Raw genomic sequence first — 20,106 nt, 5'->3', positions numbered from 1 at the left:
CTGAATAAAGGAAACTTCCTTTAAAATGAAGTCAGAGAGGCCAGAGTTTTCACACACTACCCCGTGAGGTCTATTACACATCAGAAGAAGCATCAAGTACAGACCCCAACAGGAAGAGGTACCTTGCATTACCAACAAGAAGTGTCTCTATTACTTCCGTAGGAGGAAGATTTCTTCCTGTTAGCAACAAGTCCAGCCAATGGGAACTCTCACAACTCAGCCAATGGGAAGTCATCATTACCCTAAATGCTCACTTTCCTATGACATTTGTTCAAGCATCGCTCCTAACTTCCTCTTTTTCTCTGTAAGTGATGTTCCTCTCCTTTGTTTGCTAGACTTGTCAGTAGTTTTTCTACACAATGCTTGTCCAGAATTGTAATTCTCTGTCTTCCTGAATAAGTTCATTCTTTTTGCTGGTAAAGTAACTGGCTGTTTTATTTTTAAGGTCAATGGTGGTAAGATTCAATGACAATCACTGTTAGAAAAAATGATTTTTTTCCCTAACTACAATTTCCTTTTAAAAATGTTGAAAGTCAACAGAAATCACTGAAAGATAAATTTCCTATGAAAGTTTTTCTAAAGATGCTTAAAAATAACCGGAAAGAAAAAATTAATAAACCAATTTTGGTAATTATTATTTTAAAAGCAACCAACAATTAATTATTTGAGGGATTAAGAAAGACTAGTATGCATAGGCTTTTATGTGAAAATAGTGAAATAAATAAAAGATGTATAACTCCATATGTAATTAGCATTCTTATCAAACAATAGTTAATTTTTTAGCATAGAAATGTGTAGAAAAAGACATACACACATTTATTTTGTTCTACTTGATAATCAAATAGTATTAGAAAAATAATTCATTTGATAATCATTTAACATGGCTTATATTGAAATATATGTAAAAGAAAAGATATTAAGATTGATAGTTTACCAAATCTGTAGATCGGGTAAATATAAAAACTATATGAAAAGAGAAGCCTATGAAAATAGCCTTTTTAAATGAGTTTGTTTAAATTTGTCTCTAGTCCTTAAAACAAAGAGGTTTATATAGTAATATCAATTAATATTATAACATAGATCAGGATAGCTACAAAAAATAGTTTATGACTTATGCTCTATTTCAACAGCTTTTATGTATGTTATTTCTCAAATTATATGACAAGGTCGCTTAGCTACTTAAATTGAGGGAAAAAAAAAACATCGAAAGTTGCCTTGGAACTTGCCATCAAAGTCAAGCAAAGGTGCAAATAAAAAAATATATCCTCAGTTAATTTTATCCAAAGTTGATTATTTACAAATAGTATAATTTAATTTAAAAAGTATGTTAATTAGTAAAGAAAACACATTTTTGGATCATACTCAAACGTTTACTTGTCTTCACCGGTGTAATCATTGATTGTCATTGCCCTTTCAAGTGATAAGATAGTATTTCCTATCCTCACTTGGTATCTATAATAAAATAATAAAAAGAAGTCATAACTAATATTTTCTGAGAGCTGACTGTGTGCCAAGTACTGTGCCAACCATTTCATGTGTGTTAATTCATTCAAACCTGAACAAGATCAAGAGGTAGACATAACGAATATCTTAACTTTACACATAAAAAAACCTGAGGCTCAAATAAGTAACTTTTCTCAGAAATAAATAAATAGTAAGAAGTAGACGGGGGTTAAATGAACCTAAACACTCTTGCAAAATAAGATTTTTCTTTTCCTACTAATTACATAACGTTTGTATGTGTTTGTGCGTGTATGTACATACATATATATACATACACACATATATATGCACATATATATGTATATATCTCAGGTAATGTTGTAAGAACTTACATATGTTAATACTCTTTGAGGTAGGTGCTATTATAATCCCCATTTCATGATTTATAGACTTAAATCTCAGAAAGGGTAGTAACATGCTGATGGTCACAATAGCAAACAAGAGACAGAGCTTAGAATTGAACACAGGCAGTACACTTTAGCTCTAAATCACTACGTGATTCTGTATCTCCTGTGAAAAACAAGCAATCAAATAAACAAAAACCAAAATTGATAAAACAAAAACATTCTATGATCATACAAAGAATCATTTCTATATTCACACTTTTCGAATATATTTTATCTAATATAACTGATTCATTTTAATTATACTCAACTTGTAGTGACCTATACATTATTTTTCCTTTAAATTAAATTTTTTTTTAGTTACAGTTTACATTTAATATTATATTAGTTTCAGGTGTACAGCATAGTGGTTAGACACTTATATAACTTATAAAGTGATCCCCTATAAGTATAGAACCCATCTGACACCATACATAGTCATTACAATATTATTGACTACATTCCCTATGCTGTACTTTTTATTGCCATGATTATTTTACAACTGCTAATGTACTTCTCAATCCCTTCATCTTTTTCACTCAGCCTCCCACCCGCTCCCATCTGGCAATCATCAGTTTGTTCTCTGTATCTATGAGTTTGTTTTTGTTTTGTTTATTTGTTTCTTAGATTCCACATATAAGTAAAATCATATGGTATTTTTCTTTCTCTGACTTATTTCACTTAGCATACTACCTTCTGGGTCTATCCATGTTGTTGCAAATGGTAAGATTTCATTCTTTTTAATGTCTGAGTAATATTCCATTGTATATATGTATCACCTCTTCTTTATCCAATCGTCTATCGATGAACACTTAGGTTGCTTCCATATATTGGCTATCATAAATAATGCTGCAAAAAACATAGGACTGCACATATCTTTTCAAATTAGTGTTTTGTATTTCTTCAGACAAATATTCAGAAGTGAGATTGCAGGATCATAAGGTAATTCTATTTTTTAATTTTTTGAGGAACCTCTATACTGTTTTCCATAGTGGCTGCACCAATTTGCAATCTCACCAACAGTGCATGAGGGTCCCTGTTCACCACATCCTTGCCAACTCTTGTTTGTTCATTTATTGATGACAGCCATTCTGACAGCTGTGAGGTGATATCTCATTGTGGCTTTAATTTGCACTTCTCTGATAATTAGTGAAGTTGAGCATCTTTTAATATGCCTATCTACCATGCGTATGCCCTCTTTGTACAAGCTTCTATTCAGGTTCTCCACCCATTTTTTTAATTGAATTTTTTGTCTTTTTTGGTGTTAAGTTGTAAGAGTTCTTCATATGTTTTCGATGTTAACCCCTTATTGGATGTGCCGTTGGTAAATATCTTCTCCCATTCAGCAGGTTGTTTTTTCATTTCGTTGATGTTTTCCTTCGCTGTGCAAAAACATTTTAGATTGACATGGCCCTTTTTTTCTTTTTTTCCCCTTGCCCAAAGAGACATATCCAAAAAAAAAATTACTAAAAGCAATGTCAGAGAGTTTACTGCCTTGGTTTTCTTCTAGGTGTTTTACGGTTTCAGGTCTTACATTTAAGTCTTTAGTCCATGTTGTATATGGTGCACGAAAGAGGTCTAGTTTCATATTTTTGCATGTAGCTGTCCAGTTTTCCCAACACCATTTATTGAAAAGACTATCTTTACTCCATTGTATATTCTTGCCTCTTTTTTCATAGATTAATTGACCATATAGGCATGGTTTTATTTCTGGGCTCTTTATTCTGTTCCATTATTTATGTTTTTATGCCAGTACCATGCTGTTTTGATTTGCTGTTTTGATTCCTACCGCTGCATAGTGTAGTTTGATATCAAGTAGGGTGTTATTGCAACTTTGATCTTCTTTCTCAAGACTGCTTTGGCTATTTGGGGTCTTTTGCGGTTCTATATAAATTTTAGAATTATTTGTTCTAGTTCTGCGAAAAATGCAATTGGTATTTTGATGGGAATTGCATTGAATCTATAGATTGCTTTGTGTAGTATTGATATTTTAACCATGTTAATTCTTCTTATCCATAAGCATGGTATATACTTCCATTTATCTTGAATTTCTTTTGAGTGCAGTCTTTTACCTCCTTGGTTAAATTTATTCCTAGGCATTTTATTTATTTATTTATTTTTTGATGTAATTGTAAATGAGATTGTTTTCTTAATTTCTCTTTTTAATAGTTTGTTATTGGTGTCTAAAAATGCACCCGATTTCTAAATATTAATTTGTATCCTGGTACTTTACTGAATTCATTTATCAGTTCTAACAGTTTTTTGGTAGACTCTTTAGTGTTCTCTCTATATAGTATCACATCATCTGAAAATAATGACAGTTTTACTTCTTTTCTTTCCAACTCGGATGCCATTTATTTACTTTTCTTTTCTGATTACTATGACTTATACAATCATTTTTAAAGATTTATATTTTATTTTAGTGTCTTCTATGGTATTCTCTCTAAGACCAATAAGAAGAAAGTAGAATATAAAAACTAGAAATCACAGTATGTGGAACAGTATTTTAATTTTAATAAAATTTTGAATGATTTTTCAGGTTTAAGTTGTGAACTAGCCTTATGTCTGGCATATTGTAGGCTGACTCAGTAAATAAAGTACATTAAAGTTGAACAAATACATTAATGAATGAATGAATAAAACATAATTCTTTGTAATAATCTATAAAAACAACTCTGTGCACAAAAGTTTTTCTCCAAGGTGAACTGTTATGTATTAAAGGGCTGCCACACTATAATACACTCTATAATAGTTTGAAATTTCCCACCATTCTTAATTAAGCTAACATTTTATTATTCCTTTTAGTTAGACTGCTGTTTCTTTGAATCTATTTGTCCAATCATAAATCTAAATATCAGTGAAGACTGACAAAGCTTCCAAAAACCATACTAGTATGAAGTTTTATGACTAATTTCAGGAATTTATTGAGTTCCTGAGAATTATCTTTTAACATTTACAAATCTAAGGATCTCTGCCATTTTCAGAAAGTTAAGAATACGCTACATACAGAAATGCAATCAAAAGATAAAATTAGCCATTTGTTTTATCTTCAAACATTTGAATCTACTTTTAATTTCAACAAGACAGAATGATAGCATATTTTCACAATAGTCATTGAAGCTGCAGAGATTAGTAAGATTGGGTCACTGACCTCAAGAGGCTCACCAGAATTTTTAACTTCTTAGTAGTTCATACCAAAAAAATAACAACTAATATCCTTTCACATGTAATACGAATCTATCTCGAAACATTTTACTTCTACAAGAAAAAGAGTCAGCTGCAAGACCACAGTAATCAAAACCATTTTATACTAGGTCGATGCAGTGAAATGGGCTGTTAAACAGGGATCAGCTGCAGAGGCCAGAGGAGCCACCCTGTTCTAAATGTGGGATCACTGTACTTCTGATTGATTGATTAGTGCCTGGGGTTTACAATTGTTAAATATTTTGAATGGCTGTGCTTTTAACAGTAGACTTTTATTGGGCCCCAAATACCCATGTCTCTGGGTAAATTAACTCTTCCCTACCCCACCCCCCAAAAAAACAACACAGCACTAAAGTTGACAAGGAGAAAAATCTCAAAAATGGAGCCATAGTTTCCTTTAGCCTGTAAGGCAGTTATGTTCAGGTTCTTTCTTGTTCATGCATTACCAGGACTCACCAGATAACATAATTCATACACTTTGGGAAATGTTTCACTGTCTGCCAAATCTCTGAATATTATAATTTCAAGAAACTGAACAAATGTTCTTTGTATCAAAAAAGATAGCCCCTTAAGGAGGCAAGAAAAAAAAAAGGTAAGATACTGAGGCCTGACACAGTAGTTCATTAATCACCATAACTAATGCAAACAAAAACAAAGACAATGACAATGTAATCTCCACTGAGCTCACTTATTCACCCTCTTTGTTTCAGCTCCACGAATTTTCAGTAGAATTACTCAGTAATATTTACACTGGCATTGTTGCTTATGATGCTGACCAAATCTTCATAATTTTAAAATTTAGTAACATTTAGATAAATTCGAATTGAGGCTTATGGGTCTTTCTCAGTCCATACGTACCAAAATAATGAAGGTTTTGAATATGATTAAAAGCAAAACTCATAAACATTACAATAAATGTATTCTTGAAAGTTTCAACTTAAAAAACTTGAGAGTTTCAACTGGTACTTAAAACGTATAATTTAAACTACTATGGTGAATTGGCTCTGTACTTTTGTTACTATTCTTTGTGAAAAGATTTTTCTACTGAGCCAGTTTAAAAGGTTTGCTGCAATTGTATTTTCAGTATGGCAGACAAGTTAAATGGAAATACACACACACACACACACACACACACATACATACACACACATACATACACACACATACATACACACATATATACATACTATAACATATATACATATACATATATATATATAAACTATAAAGCGATTAAAGGATTTTTCCTCACAAGAGGAAATAAAAGTATTTTCATAATTTTTTCTCATTTAGTTATAACTAGTACTATCATTTTAATAGTGAAAATTTTCTTCCCATACATATGTACTCTTTAAATAATTTGAAAACTTCCCAAAATGATGGCCAAAATATAAGATCATGCTAGTTACAAAGGACTAATGCTCTTCCCTTATTTAGTGTACTGGCGCCTTCCATTATAGCAAATGTTTATGGTCATAAGGGATCTCAAAGATTTACACTTTATAATGTGGCTATGATTTCTGAACCAGATTTTCAAGTAGTGGAAAGTAAAAGTAATTTCTATTTGCCCAGCATAATAAATAAGCATGTACATACAATTGCCTTCTGAAGCTTCATTAAGTAGATTTGGAGAAAATAATAATTTTTAAAAACTTTACTTTGGGAAGCTTATTGGTATTTAAACCTCATTTCAAAAAGGGCCAGGTTATTTATGGCCAATTAAATTTTAGCTTGAATAATTCTAAAGCATAGATATAAATCTGTATTAATAAACTGGCATCCCATAACCCAATAAAAATTGCCCTTTAATTTAAAGGAGCTAACTACAAAAAAGCCATTGTTGATAAATAAGCTATCTGTTTTCCTCATATTTTCTTTCATAACATATTGTCTATCTGAAAGTATCATTTTAGGGGAAAAAAAACTTATGCTTCAAATTGTTTTATAATCAGATATTTAGCTATATTTCTGGAAGGGATAAAACCGGCATCCATTTCTCCACAGTTGTACAGTGGTTATAAGAATCTGTTAACACTTTACACTTAGATATAAATTTACATGTGAGAAGATTTCACACTACTTGAAGTGCTGGGCAGAAAAAAAAAAAAGGGGAAAATATGGGGAAAGGAAAAATAAAATCCACACATCTTAACATAGCCAAGAAGATCCTCCATAATCTAGCAACTGCCTCACTATACCTCATTTCACAACTGCCTCTTTGTTTTTTGAGTTACGATTTTACTGGCCTTCATTCAGGCCCTGAAATCTTCCAAGTTCTATTCTATCTCAGGAACTTTGCATATGTTTTTCCATCCAAATAGAAAAGTCTCGTTTACATACTTTAGATCGTGCCTTTAAATACATCATTTCTTTAGGGAAACCTCCCTTGCATCTGGTATCCTACCCTTCAAACATACACAGGTTTCTCTTTTCTCTGCTAAGCCTTTCTTTGTAGCACTTATCACAGATGCAGTTAAAACTCTGAGGAGGCCTCTGGGAATATACTAGATTGAGCTGACTTACACTCCATCTCTTGTTCCAAATACAGAGAAATACTGGACAAATTATAACCATATTTATTTTTAAACATATTATAGTGCAGGAGGGAAAGTGAAAAATTTCCAGGTGCCAAAAGTACAAAGTTAAAAAAAGCAATAATTATACAAGTTGCCAATGCAGTGGTTTCAGACTGTTAAGCTGGATGTGGTCTGTAAAAGCAGAAGCTGCAATGTTTATGCCTATGCAGATATGAGATTATCTGCCAGTGACAAAGATCTCATAGTGATGGGAGACATGAGAGTTCCAAACTTTAAATAAGCTTCAAAAAATCAATCTGATCAAGTTGTAAATTAACTGCCTGCTAAAACAACATTATTCTTTCTCTAAAGTAAGGCAATATAAAATACAGACTCTCAAAAATATGGTATCCACAATGTCTGGCAAATATTCAAATGAATGGACATGCAAAGAAACAGAAAAAACAATTCATAGACATTATGAAATGACCTATATATTGGAGTTAGCAGACAAGAATTTTAAGCAGCTATTATAAATATGTTCAAAGTCTTAAAAGAAAAAGTGGACATAACATATAGTATCATCAGAGAAAAAGTACAAAAAATGAAAACGCTAGAATCAATTGATGTAATTTCTGAGAGAAAGAAAACATTATGGCAGACAGTGTTGGCTGCCTGTCCACTATCTACTCACACTTCCTCCCTGTCTCTTTAAAACAAAAGCAAGAAAATAAAAAACTTCCTAATTTGTTCAAATGTTGGCTCTCCTATGTCTTCAGGAAATGATAGGAAGTCTGGTTGGGGTCTTCAAGGAAATATTTCCTCCTTGGTAAGAAAGAGACATAGAGAAGAGACATCTGTCTTTTCTTTAGATGTTTCTTTGACTGGATGCACTGCTTGGAACTACTGGTGTACTCTGCAAATAAGAAGAGACTCAGCTGTGGGAAAACTGAAGAGCAAACATTGGGTAGGCCTGCCTCTTTGATGTCATTGTTTCTCTGAATTAACCAACATTGGAGATTCACTACTAGATTTCTTGTTAAACAAGATATCATAGTTTTGGACTGTTTAATGAACTTTAAGTTAGGTTTTTCTCTTACTTGAAGCTGAAAGCATTCTAACTCGTATAACTACTAAAGAATATATTCCAATAAGGACATTAAACCTAGAAATAACAGTGGGATAACATAATTAACTGTTGTTTGTTTAGTAGCTATGTTTGAGGCTAGCATGTTCCAAGGAAATACGAACAATACTTGTCTTTCTTGTTCATATATGAATCTACAAAACCTTGCTCAATTTTATGCAAAACTCGTATCAACAGAATAATCAAATATAGTACTAGAAAAATCATTATAGTCCATCTAGTTTAACAGTGCCATTTAATAGATAAGGAAGCTCAAACTTAAATTGATTTTCTAAGTATCACACAGCTTGAAGGTATAGATCTGACTTCTAGTCCAGTGCTCTTTTCTCCATATTGCGTCATCTTTTAACAGGGGTAAATTTAAAATGTACTTGTAGTTATCTAATCTATTTTCACTGTAGCTGAAATAGTAAAATATTAAGTTACAAAATTAGGGAGTGAGATTAAATAGCAAGGATTCCTATTCCATAGAAAAGTTATAATTTCGTTCTTTAAAATTTTAGAGAAAGTATATATTGCATGAGTGCATATCTGCTCATACAGACTTTGAAAGTACTTGTTTAACCTTAAAAAGATAAGGTTGACCTAATGTTTATGTTCAGTAACTATTCTCTATGCCATTACTGTCATACACATTTCTCTTCCCCAATCTCTACTTTGGTTTTCATATGTAATTTAAAATCTGATTTAAAGATCATTTCACTAAGGAAAAGATTTAGAAATAATGAAAGTGAAGACGAAAGTACAATAAAGTTCATGAAAAAAAGATTAAAATTACCGTTTAAAAATGTCCCATGTGCATGTATACACATAAAAAGATACAGAAAATCTGTTTGTGCCCATGTATATATTTTTTACTTCATAATTATTCATTGAATTGTATTATATATTTTAGAATGCTATGATTATATTAGTATAATTGGTTTTCTTTCCTAGAGCACTAAAACTGACAGAAAGTTGAAGGCATAGAATCATCAAAAACATTTTATATAAATGGAAATAAAATTCTTATTGTCTCCTGACATTACAGAAATAATTCTCAACTAGAAAATCTCACAGATTAACTGGTCTTCCTGTGTCTAATGGGTATCAACTAAATATTAAAAAAATAAATAAATAAAATTAAAACAACAAAAATTCCTTCTTTCTAGTCTTCCAGGTAATTCATCATATAAACAACATAAATTCTAATGTGTTTGCAGACTTTTATATTCAACGTTTTCTTATTGCACATTTCTTTTTGTTAAGATCGGGAAAATTTTTCTACTCTCTCATCCATCACCCTACAGAAGTTATTTTATTTGAGAAATTTTAAGCTATACAAGTAAAGCAAATTAAAGTCAAATAAAATTTGATCTCTGAGAAATCATTATGTCACTGTTATAATTATCACTATTGAAGAGCTTTTAAAATTGCTAAAATTCAATTCTTCTGTAATAAATTGCTACTAAATTTACTTTCAAATTCATTTATAAAGATGAAAGCCTTTTAAAAATGTGAAGGAATTTTACTATATTATTTGTTCTAGTCAATGTCTTGGCTGATGATGACAATAATCTAAAATATATTTTAGACACTAGACGTTTTTATGTTCTAAATACTAGTTACTATGATGCATATTTCATAGTTACCTATTAGACATATTCGTTTTTTAACTTTATATATTGTAATTAATTTGAAGTATTTTGAGTGAAAAAATACACAGAAAAAAATCATTATTCTTTATATTTTTGCTGTTAATCTTTTTTTTAAGACACAAACTTTAATATGATTTGCCTATTATGAACCTTTTTTCTTTTTTCAAGTAAATTTCTTTTCAACAATCATATTTGCAGTGAATGGAATCAATAAGATGAGAATCATCAATTTTAGAAATGGAAATTATATTTTTAAAAATAATTTTATTTCCAGTGTTACTTGTTGCCTTCCCTCTTCCCTTCAATATCAGGACAATACGCCACAAAAATATCAATGTCTTGCTTCAGATCCACATGATGTAGAAAATTTGATTAATCTTTCAGAACCAAACTAACACCATAAAATGAATCTTATTTTATTATTGCATAAAATATTTAGAACCTAATGTTATTGTTTTAAAAACTTGAATGTAAAACTCTCCTTTTATGACCACTTAAGGAGAACACATAATAAGCTTTTTAAGACATAATTTACAAGAAAATTTATTTTAAAATATGTTATTGTTTATTTGCTTCTGATAATTTGCATTATATCAGAACTTATTAAAAAATAAAACTATAGAATGTCTTCAATTTGCCTCTAGGTATCTAAGTAACCTTTATAAAACATAATGTTTTATAAATACAAGCAGTTAGGATCAATTACAATAAAAATTCTAATATAATACATACCATTGATAATATTCTAAAAGTTATACAACCTACGGACAACTCTACAGTTTCAAAAGAGTTCTAAGCTTTTCGCCTCTTAAAAATATTCAGGATCTGGCAATCTAAATGTGATAAGTGTTAGCTATGAAAGTATAATCTAGGAAGTAGTGTTTCCAAACAGAAAATCGATTCTTGCTCTGTAACTTGGCATAAAGGCAATATCTAAAATTATTGGCATAATACATAGTGGCAAGGAGACTGTAAAAATCCCAATACTTTTCAAAGCTGAAAGAGTTAGAGATTATGACTCTGAGTAAATCTTTAGAGCCACAGAACTTAATATTCATTTAAGAAAGATTAATAAAACCTATACCAGTCTTCTCAACCAAATCTCCTAGATTCCATTCTTGAGGTGATAGTCCATATTCAATTTCAACTAGAAAAATAAGATTTTCCAGATTACTCAAAATCAAGGATTTCCAAATACCTTGACAGAACCCACTCACACATACACAAAAATCATTTGGCTATTTTTAAATGTATGAATTCTAGGACTCTATCTCTAGCCCACTGTGTCAAATCTTATCTTGTTAGCTTTAGCAACACAAACTAAACATGCAGTGCAATAGCAGATTAGACATATTTTATCATGTTCCTTGGTCATAATTTTCCCCCCAAATATGAGTTTTTATATAGCGTAGTTAATTTATACTTATCCTTTAAGCCCGGATTAATGCACCCCTCTTCTAGGAAGTCCTCTCCAACCCTTCATACTATCTCAGGCTGTACTAATTGGGCTTCTTCTCTTTGGTTCAGTAACAACAAAGAAGATGGAGACCCTCTTTTGGTGATCTATGTATTTCCAAATGCCCAGCATCCACCAGTGTATCAATAAGTATTTGTGCAATTAATAAGTATTTGTTGAAAGAATAGATTAATACATAGCAATTTCATATACACTAAACACATATGCTAAGAATTCTATCTTGTCAATCCTAAATAACAGGTTTATATACCACAATTTGCTATGGAGCACTTTCCAGATTTGTCTGTGGAGACTTACCAAGACAAAACTATTCAAGGTAGTAATAATATTATGGGTCAGTGAATCAGGGGTAGAAAAAGAAAGAAGAGATTAACATGAAGTAGAACAAAAACAATAACAATGACAGAAATAATAATGGTAATAATAATATTAATAGAAACTAGGATGGAGTATGAATATAGATATCAAGTAATTGCATAAAGGGAAAGTGCCATGGGCATTTCCATGGCTTCTATATTTAAATCTAGCTCCTCCTGAGAAGTGAGATTCTTGTTCTTTGGGAGAATTACTTTAGAAAATAGAGTTGTAGTGGAGGCACAATTGCTTGAGTGAGGAAAACCTTATGTTTAATAATACAGAAAACAACATATAGTTTCCCACTTATTTTGACGCTCTTTATTTCTAAATAAAAAGTACATAACTAGGTTCTTGCCAGGAAGCTGTCCCAACACCCTAATTCTAGAAATAAAGTGGCTTTTGATATCAAGAGCACTGGTTAAGTTACAACTTTGTGCCTGAATTAAGATGAAGAAAAATTAGAAAGCACCTGAAGATTAATGAACTGGTAATCAATAAGTATTTTTTTCTTTAATTAACAATCTATTATATCTTAAATGATACCACCTTTTAAGATACTTTAATAGTCAATTATGACATTAGCAAAATACTGTGAACTATAATTCAGTTAATTAAACCTAAAGCTATCTTTCAGTTTGGATTACAAGGCCATAGTCCAGATTGTGGATGGCTAGTGCGAAATGCAGCTGCAGTGCATGGTAAATATAACATAGCTTACCCATAAACCCAATCCTATAATAGATTGCTCCCATGTGATATAAAACACAGGTGTGGATTTGGGGGGGGGGGGCTAAAAAAATATAATTGTTTTTATTTTTAACAAAATATAAATGATTATATATATTTTTTAAATGTTTAAATCTCTAGGAGCTCCTGTATAGTATTAGTATAATAATAACTAAATAATCCTGGTAAAGAATCCTGCTAATTTTGTTTAACTCTGTATTTCCTAAACTTATATGAACATTTATTCATTCTTCCTTTCTTTCAAAAAATATTTATTGAGCACTGATAATACCTATTAATATCTTAAGAAATTATCTTAGTAAAATATTATAGTAAAATAACTTCCTAGGAAGATGTTTGAATAGCTTATTACAAAATTGCCTCAAAAAGGTATTGAATTTATTTAAAATATCCATGCTAAATGTTATAATAATAAACATGATAGAGAAAGCACACAGTCAACATGTAGAACCTCAAATGGTACTGTAGTTACTTTGTAAACAATAATAAACTTAACCATGAATGGACAAGAAAGACAAAGCATGTCTACCTTTTTTCTCTGAAAAAGAGAACCCCTGGACTTCATATAAAAAACAGGCTAGGTCATTTACATAAATGAAAAGCAAATGATATGGTTTATACATAATTATACATCAAAGAACTGTCAAAGGATAATTATCTGTTGCAAGGAACAACCAAAAAAGTCCTTGAGGCTAGTAAGGGAATGTGAGGATAGACCTTGAAAGGAGTGACATAAAGACAAAGTGTCTTAAATGATTCAGTTTAAAGTAGCTGAATTACCTTTCCATTATTCATCAATATAGCACCAATACAGACAAACACTACAGTCATACATATAAACATGATATGTGGCTATAAATCACAAGGTTAGATAAGTTAGAAGCTGCAAAATGCCTTAGGTTTTTGCTGATAAATCTTTTCTAACTCCAATCTTGAAGACACAGACACTTAGATTGTTGGACTCTATCTCTAGCTCCAATATATTCCTCTTTTAATGTTATCTGTTTCTTTCTTTTTATGCTGAAGTGTACTTGACATTTAAAACCAGATAACAGTGCTTGCTGGTGGCATAGGATGGTTTCTCTTTTACAGGAGCAGCAGAAACACAGATTGGTATCCATGTTCAATTGTCTTTGAAACAAAGATGAGGATGAAAAAGAAAATATCTAGCCCTTTTCTTTACACAACCAAAAAAAAGCTGATAAAAGAAAACCTCCATTTTGCTATTTCCTCTCCAGAGACAACTACCCATTTAGAAAGGATAACAGGAAAATAAAAATTCCTCAGAAAGAAATCAAGTTCTGTTCCCAAAACAAGTCTTCCCAAAATAAAGTATTAAGTTGCTTTATACCTAATTTTTGATGCCTGAAAAAGAATTTAAAAAAAAATTACCAGTCTTAATTATATCCTAAATTATATTACCTTTTAAGATAGATTTTTTAATAATCAATTATGATATTAATAATTTACAGAGGAGGAATCTAAGGCACAGAGACTAAACAGGATGAATATAGCAAAACTGGTTTTTAAATCTAAAGATTCTGGCTCCAGAGTCTGTGTCCTAATCCTTCTGCTCCCTTCAGAAACAACTTCTTGGCAAAAATTCAACGAGCTCACTAAGCCAGAATCTAAAAGTCATAAATATATACTGATTAGAAAATATAAGCTAATCTTACCACAGAGTAATTTCTATGATCTTTTTACTTCTTTTTTTATCTAAAACATGTTTTATCTTATTCTTCAATAGTTTCATAGGAGAGTAGGAAATTATAATATAATAATTTATATTGGGAAATTTCACTGAAAACAATTCGTTTAAAAAAAAGTCTCCTAGAATTATTGAAGTTAACAATTTTGGGGTATTTAAACCAAGTGTCTATGATCCATAGGAGGTGTTATTGGAGCACTGTTATAAATAACTATTTATGGCCTTAGAGGCAACTTTCAGAAGTGTCAGAAGCAGTCATAGAAGTGTTAGAATGGATTCTTATTTTTTTTATTCTTATGTAAAGGTCCATTGTTTTGTCTTGCATGTGAAGAAATTTCCCCATCTTTACTAATAATGCTTTTATTTTCCTTTGAGAAACTTTCTCTTTTCCTCCATAATTGCATGCAGTCTTGTTGGAATTGCTAAATAAGGTCCCCATCTTTTCTTCCCTGTCAGCATGTGACTTGAACTTGGTATACAAACTCCAGTTTCTAGAAATATGAATCTTGAGCAACACAGCACAGAGACAGAAAATCATCAGAGTAGCTGAGTTATTCTAATGACGGAGCCTTGAAGAGTTTATTCATTCATTCCTGCAACCCAGGGCCCAATTCATGGTCTTGCAGTAACATAGGATCTGCTCTTAGAAGGACCCTACAAAATATTGGTTTAATATTTTGTTATCGCCATCTTGAAATTATCAATAATTTTAGAACAAGGAGCCTTGCGTTTTTATTTTTCACTGGTTCCTGCTATCTCAGTTCTTTGAGATTACCACATTTCTGCTCTTCTTGAGGCCTATTTTGCTTTCCCTTTATTTCAGTGCGCTACTGCATAACCTTACAATAAATATATATATATTTTTTAATGAAATATATATATATATATTTTTTTTTAATGAAGTGAGCAAAAAGGTTTCTAGAGCTCATATCAAAGGGAACTTTTTTACATTTGGAAGACTCAAGACTAAAGTGCAAAATGTAATGTTGTTATTTCTAATGCCCTCACACCCTTTGTTGTATTCCTGTCATGTCTCTTTCTGTGATCTCTAGGTTTGCTTTAGAGTATTACAGCTCCCTGGATATTCAGAATTCATTATTGATATGCTGTATTTCATCTTGCACTTTCTAAGTCAGAGGCCATTCAACATTTTGTAACTCCTCTGTCAAAACACACTGATTCTGTGTCCTGGCCCTCATCATGCTGATCCCTCTTAGGTAATTAATCCATCTAATGTGCTGGTAGCTAATAAGGAACTGGTACAACATTTTTATTTTAAATGATTATTTCTGTTCCAAAAGGAATGACTTCATATACAAAATTTTAGGGCATGTTGTCTGCTCAAAACTCACATTTTGTGGCTTTAGGTTTCTCAAACATACTAAATAGGAAGCTATATAGTCTACCAATTTCTCCTGCATTTAGAAGGAAAATATATAAATGGCTCTAAGACTAGTGTTTCCTAACCTCTTTTCCTCAGGGAAAATAAAGTGGCTGGAGGTCAGCTCTAGAAAATTATATGAGCTCTGTTTTAATGTGGAATTATCCTACTTTATAATGGAGCTGTATGTGCTAGAAATCTTGTTTTATGTTATACTGCCGAAGTTTCTTTTCATTGGTAACTCCCATAAATTGACTTTAACTCAGCTTCTATTTTTGTTCATTAGAAAGGTAAAAATTACTGGTTGCTTTCTGTGCTTATCTTGTCTTTTAAATGATAGACTATCTCCTATTCTCCAAGTATATTGCCCTACTAAATTATCATCAGGAACTTTAGGATATGCTTTCCACCATTTTTTAAAAATGATCTATTTTTATATCACTTTTTTTTTCTCCCTATATTACCTCTATAAACTAAAAATTTACCTTGAGATAAATACAACTTTCATGTGGGTCAAAATATTTTATTTTCTGTTTTAATGTTGTTTTAAGTTTTAAAGCATTTTATTCATAAATGACTTTAGTAATTTTAAATAGTACTTTTACAGAGCTAGCAATAGAAAAACTTGCTATTGGCTTATATGTAACTGTAATTTAGAAAATAAAAGCATCTATGGCCATGCCATCCTTAATGTGCCCGATCCCGTCTGATCTCAGCTGCTAAGCAGGGTTGGGCCTGGTTAGTACTTGGATGGGAGATCACAAGGTGCTGTAGGCATGAAAAATAAAAAGAAAAGAAAAGAAAAAATGTGAAACTACTAAATCGCATTTTATACATATAAAAGTTTTCTTCATATGAAATGCTATTATAAAAATCTCTATGAGGCATTGTTTAGTAATGAACACACAAATAAAATATGCCCATTATATAAGAATTGAGGGTTTTGTTTTTTTTTTTAAAAAGGTCCGTCTTTAGATTTTAAAAATCAGGCAGACTAGGCATTGTGAATGCAAATCTTCTACTCCTGGGATCATTTTGTTCTCTGTGCAACCAACTGAGATTTAAATAAATCTACTGATCCTATAGGGATGTTGAGGCATCAAAAGGATCAAGTACTGAGCCTTCGACCCCTTGTTCATGTTCAAAAAAAGATCTCCTGAATTTACATTTCAGCTTCTTCATAACACAGGAAGGAGACTAGGAAACATTTTTCATCAAAATAGTCCAATCATTAAAGAAAAGCAACATAGCTTCCTTTTTCATTTTTGTCATTATTGACTGACTTTTGTATTTATTAGAAATATTAACTGGTAATATTCCTTTGAGATTAGATTTTTATCTCATAATTGTACTAAAATACAATTCAGTCTATACGTACTATACATCCTAGCTTTATATGTTCAATTCATGTTAATAACTTTGATATTTTTTGCCTGCATATTACAAGTGGGCATCTTTTAAAATCAACAACTATCACATTCACAATAATATTGGCAGATGAAGTTTATTTTTGTATTGTTTAGATTAATTATATTAGTTTGACTTCTAGGTACTCTCACATTTTTAAAAGCAAATTATTCAGTGGTAAATAGCATAAAACTCATCTTTAGCAACTGAAGTAGATCAATAGCCTCCCTGTCAAGATATCAGTCCTAGAAAACAAAATCATTTAAACTATTTAGCATATTAAGTTTATTAAATTATCTATACATCTATGATATGTGTAAGTGATAGCTATAAAGCAGTTCCTTACAGTTGTTTGCAAATGTTCTTCCCAAATGTTTAAGATGAGAAGATTGGGTATGACATTAGAAAATCAGCAAAATTTTAACTCAGACAGAATGGCTGGTTCCTTGGGATCTTTCGTGATTACCGTTTCATGAAATGATATATTTAAATTGACATCATATAAATAAATGTGACTTTTTCTTCTCTAAAAAAAAATACATCTTACAACCAAAATCACAGTAATCAATATAAATCTATTGATTTGAGTGAGGAATAAAATAACTTACAAAACATGTGTTGAATATTTTAAACCAATGACTCTAATATGCCAGTGGTTAATAGAGAACACATCCTATTGTGTTGCATTTATCTAGATTCAGTAGTTTTAATCTACTTTTATTTGTAAACGTTTCCTGAGTGTTCACTTTTACAAATTATCTCTAAGATAGTTAGCTAACTTGCCTGCTAGGTAAATGCACATAAAGATATCTGCTAAGTATCTAATTGGGCAACACATTAATGTTTTAAGCACCAGACACCAAATACTGATATAATGCTCTACAGCTCTATAGTTTTCCTTCTAAAATTGTTGTGTCAAGTGTTTCCACTGCAATTTGAGGTTTGGGATAGATCTTTAAACAGAATGTCATACTTCTTCCTTCAGAACGTGTTCTCCTTTCCTCTTTGTACCACAAAAAAACTATACAGACTGCTTTTTACTTTTTGACATAGCAGTATTGGTATAGTCATCACCTGACAGACTAGAAAATTTCACATTAGTGTTAAATATAAATGGCCTATGATTTTTTTTAAACAACACATCATAATCATCTTAATTTACTTATAAAAATATATATAAACCAATCAATATCAACTACAGTAAAAAGAAAGTGAAACAATTTAACCCTTATTAACGCCTAGAGAAAGATATGTGATCTCATTATGGCCTGATTCTACCCTTAATGTTCTCATTATCTAGTAAGGGATGCAATTAGAACACATATCTATGCATAGATATATGGCAGAATAAAGAAAATTGATCACACCTCTATTATGGCCAAGCACAATAAACAAAATGTAGTTATTACAGATAACTACAGGAATCCAGGATTCTATCTGGAAGCAGTAGCATTTGTTGTAGGTATTGAATGTTAATAGAATGCTATCAGAACAATTGCGGTCAAGTGGGAAAAGAATCCCATACAGAGAGAACGAAGCAAACAAAATCATGGGGTGAGGGTATACTACAGAGAGATAAGGTTAAAAAGTAAAGATTGGAGTGATCATGGCAGGTCATATATACCCAGAAAAAACTTCTTTGGTTTCAGAGCAAATGAAACAGTTTTAATACTTTTTGAAGAGAAGAGTATAGATGGTTTCATTACTTCTTTTAGGAAGACAACTCTGGAAGTGATATGAAGGAAGGCCATTCTAGATGATTATTTTTGAAAGATAATTTTCAAACATAATTGATGCAAGAACACTTTGAAATATATGAAGTGCTTTTCAAGTGTAAAGTATTAGGAATCAATAGGGAAATACATAACCTGATTTATATATTGAGGATAGCACCATTTCAAATATTAAGAATATTCTCATTATTGCACTTACCACTGATAAACCTGTAGATCAGCACTTTCTAATCTTACTTGACAGTAAGACTCAACTGAAGTATTAGTTTAAAATATGTATATCAAAACCCTCCTAACCAGAATCTCCTGGGTAGGGGCCTAGTAAGCCAAACTTTTGACAAGCTCTTCAAATAATTTTTAACTGAGGGGAATAAAAGAAACATTGCTGTCTAGATCAGTGCTTCTCAACCTTGTTAAATGGAGATCCTGATGCATTTGGTTGTGTAGTGGACATTCTGGGTTTTTAAGAAACTCTCAGGTGATGTTAATGATGCTGACCTACAGACCACACTTTGGATAGCAAGGGACTAAACTGCTATTTCTCTCTGAAAGAGGAGCTTAAATGAGTTTGTATTGTATATATATTTTCTACCTCTGTCCAATGACAGCGCCTGGATGCAAAAACAAACAAAAAGCAATAAGCACATCTAGCACTCAGATCTTGGTTTCTAAAATCATTTTCATTTTAAAGGAGTCGGCTTCTTGGAGGAGTGGTTGATTCTAGACGAGGGCGGGAAAAAATATAGGATGAGCCTGCAGCATCTGGCACCACAAGGTTTTAGAAAGTAAAGACATGCTCAAAAAATGGTGGTGGTATGTCAAAAGGGTAAGAAGCTAATTTAAAAAGAGCTCTTCATGGCCAAAGCTGAAATGATTTGGGCAAAACAATAAAAAACGTATTAGATT

General features: G+C 31.3%; 1 protein-coding gene across 1 annotated transcript in view; it reads right to left on the bottom strand.

Moving 5' to 3' along the window:
* The window catches only part of CCSER1 (coiled-coil serine rich protein 1), a 1,126,758-nt gene that overhangs the window by 721,636 nt on the left and 385,016 nt on the right, over nucleotides 1-20,106 (bottom strand). The window lies entirely within an intron of this gene.

The sequence above is a fragment of the Pteropus alecto genome, unplaced genomic scaffold, assembly GCF_000325575.1.
Source record: "Pteropus alecto unplaced genomic scaffold, ASM32557v1 scaffold63, whole genome shotgun sequence".
NCBI classification, from domain to species: domain Eukaryota; kingdom Metazoa; phylum Chordata; class Mammalia; order Chiroptera; family Pteropodidae; genus Pteropus; species Pteropus alecto.
Note: the sequence above shows the minus strand (reverse complement) of the source record. Positions and strands in the feature narration are given on the sequence as shown.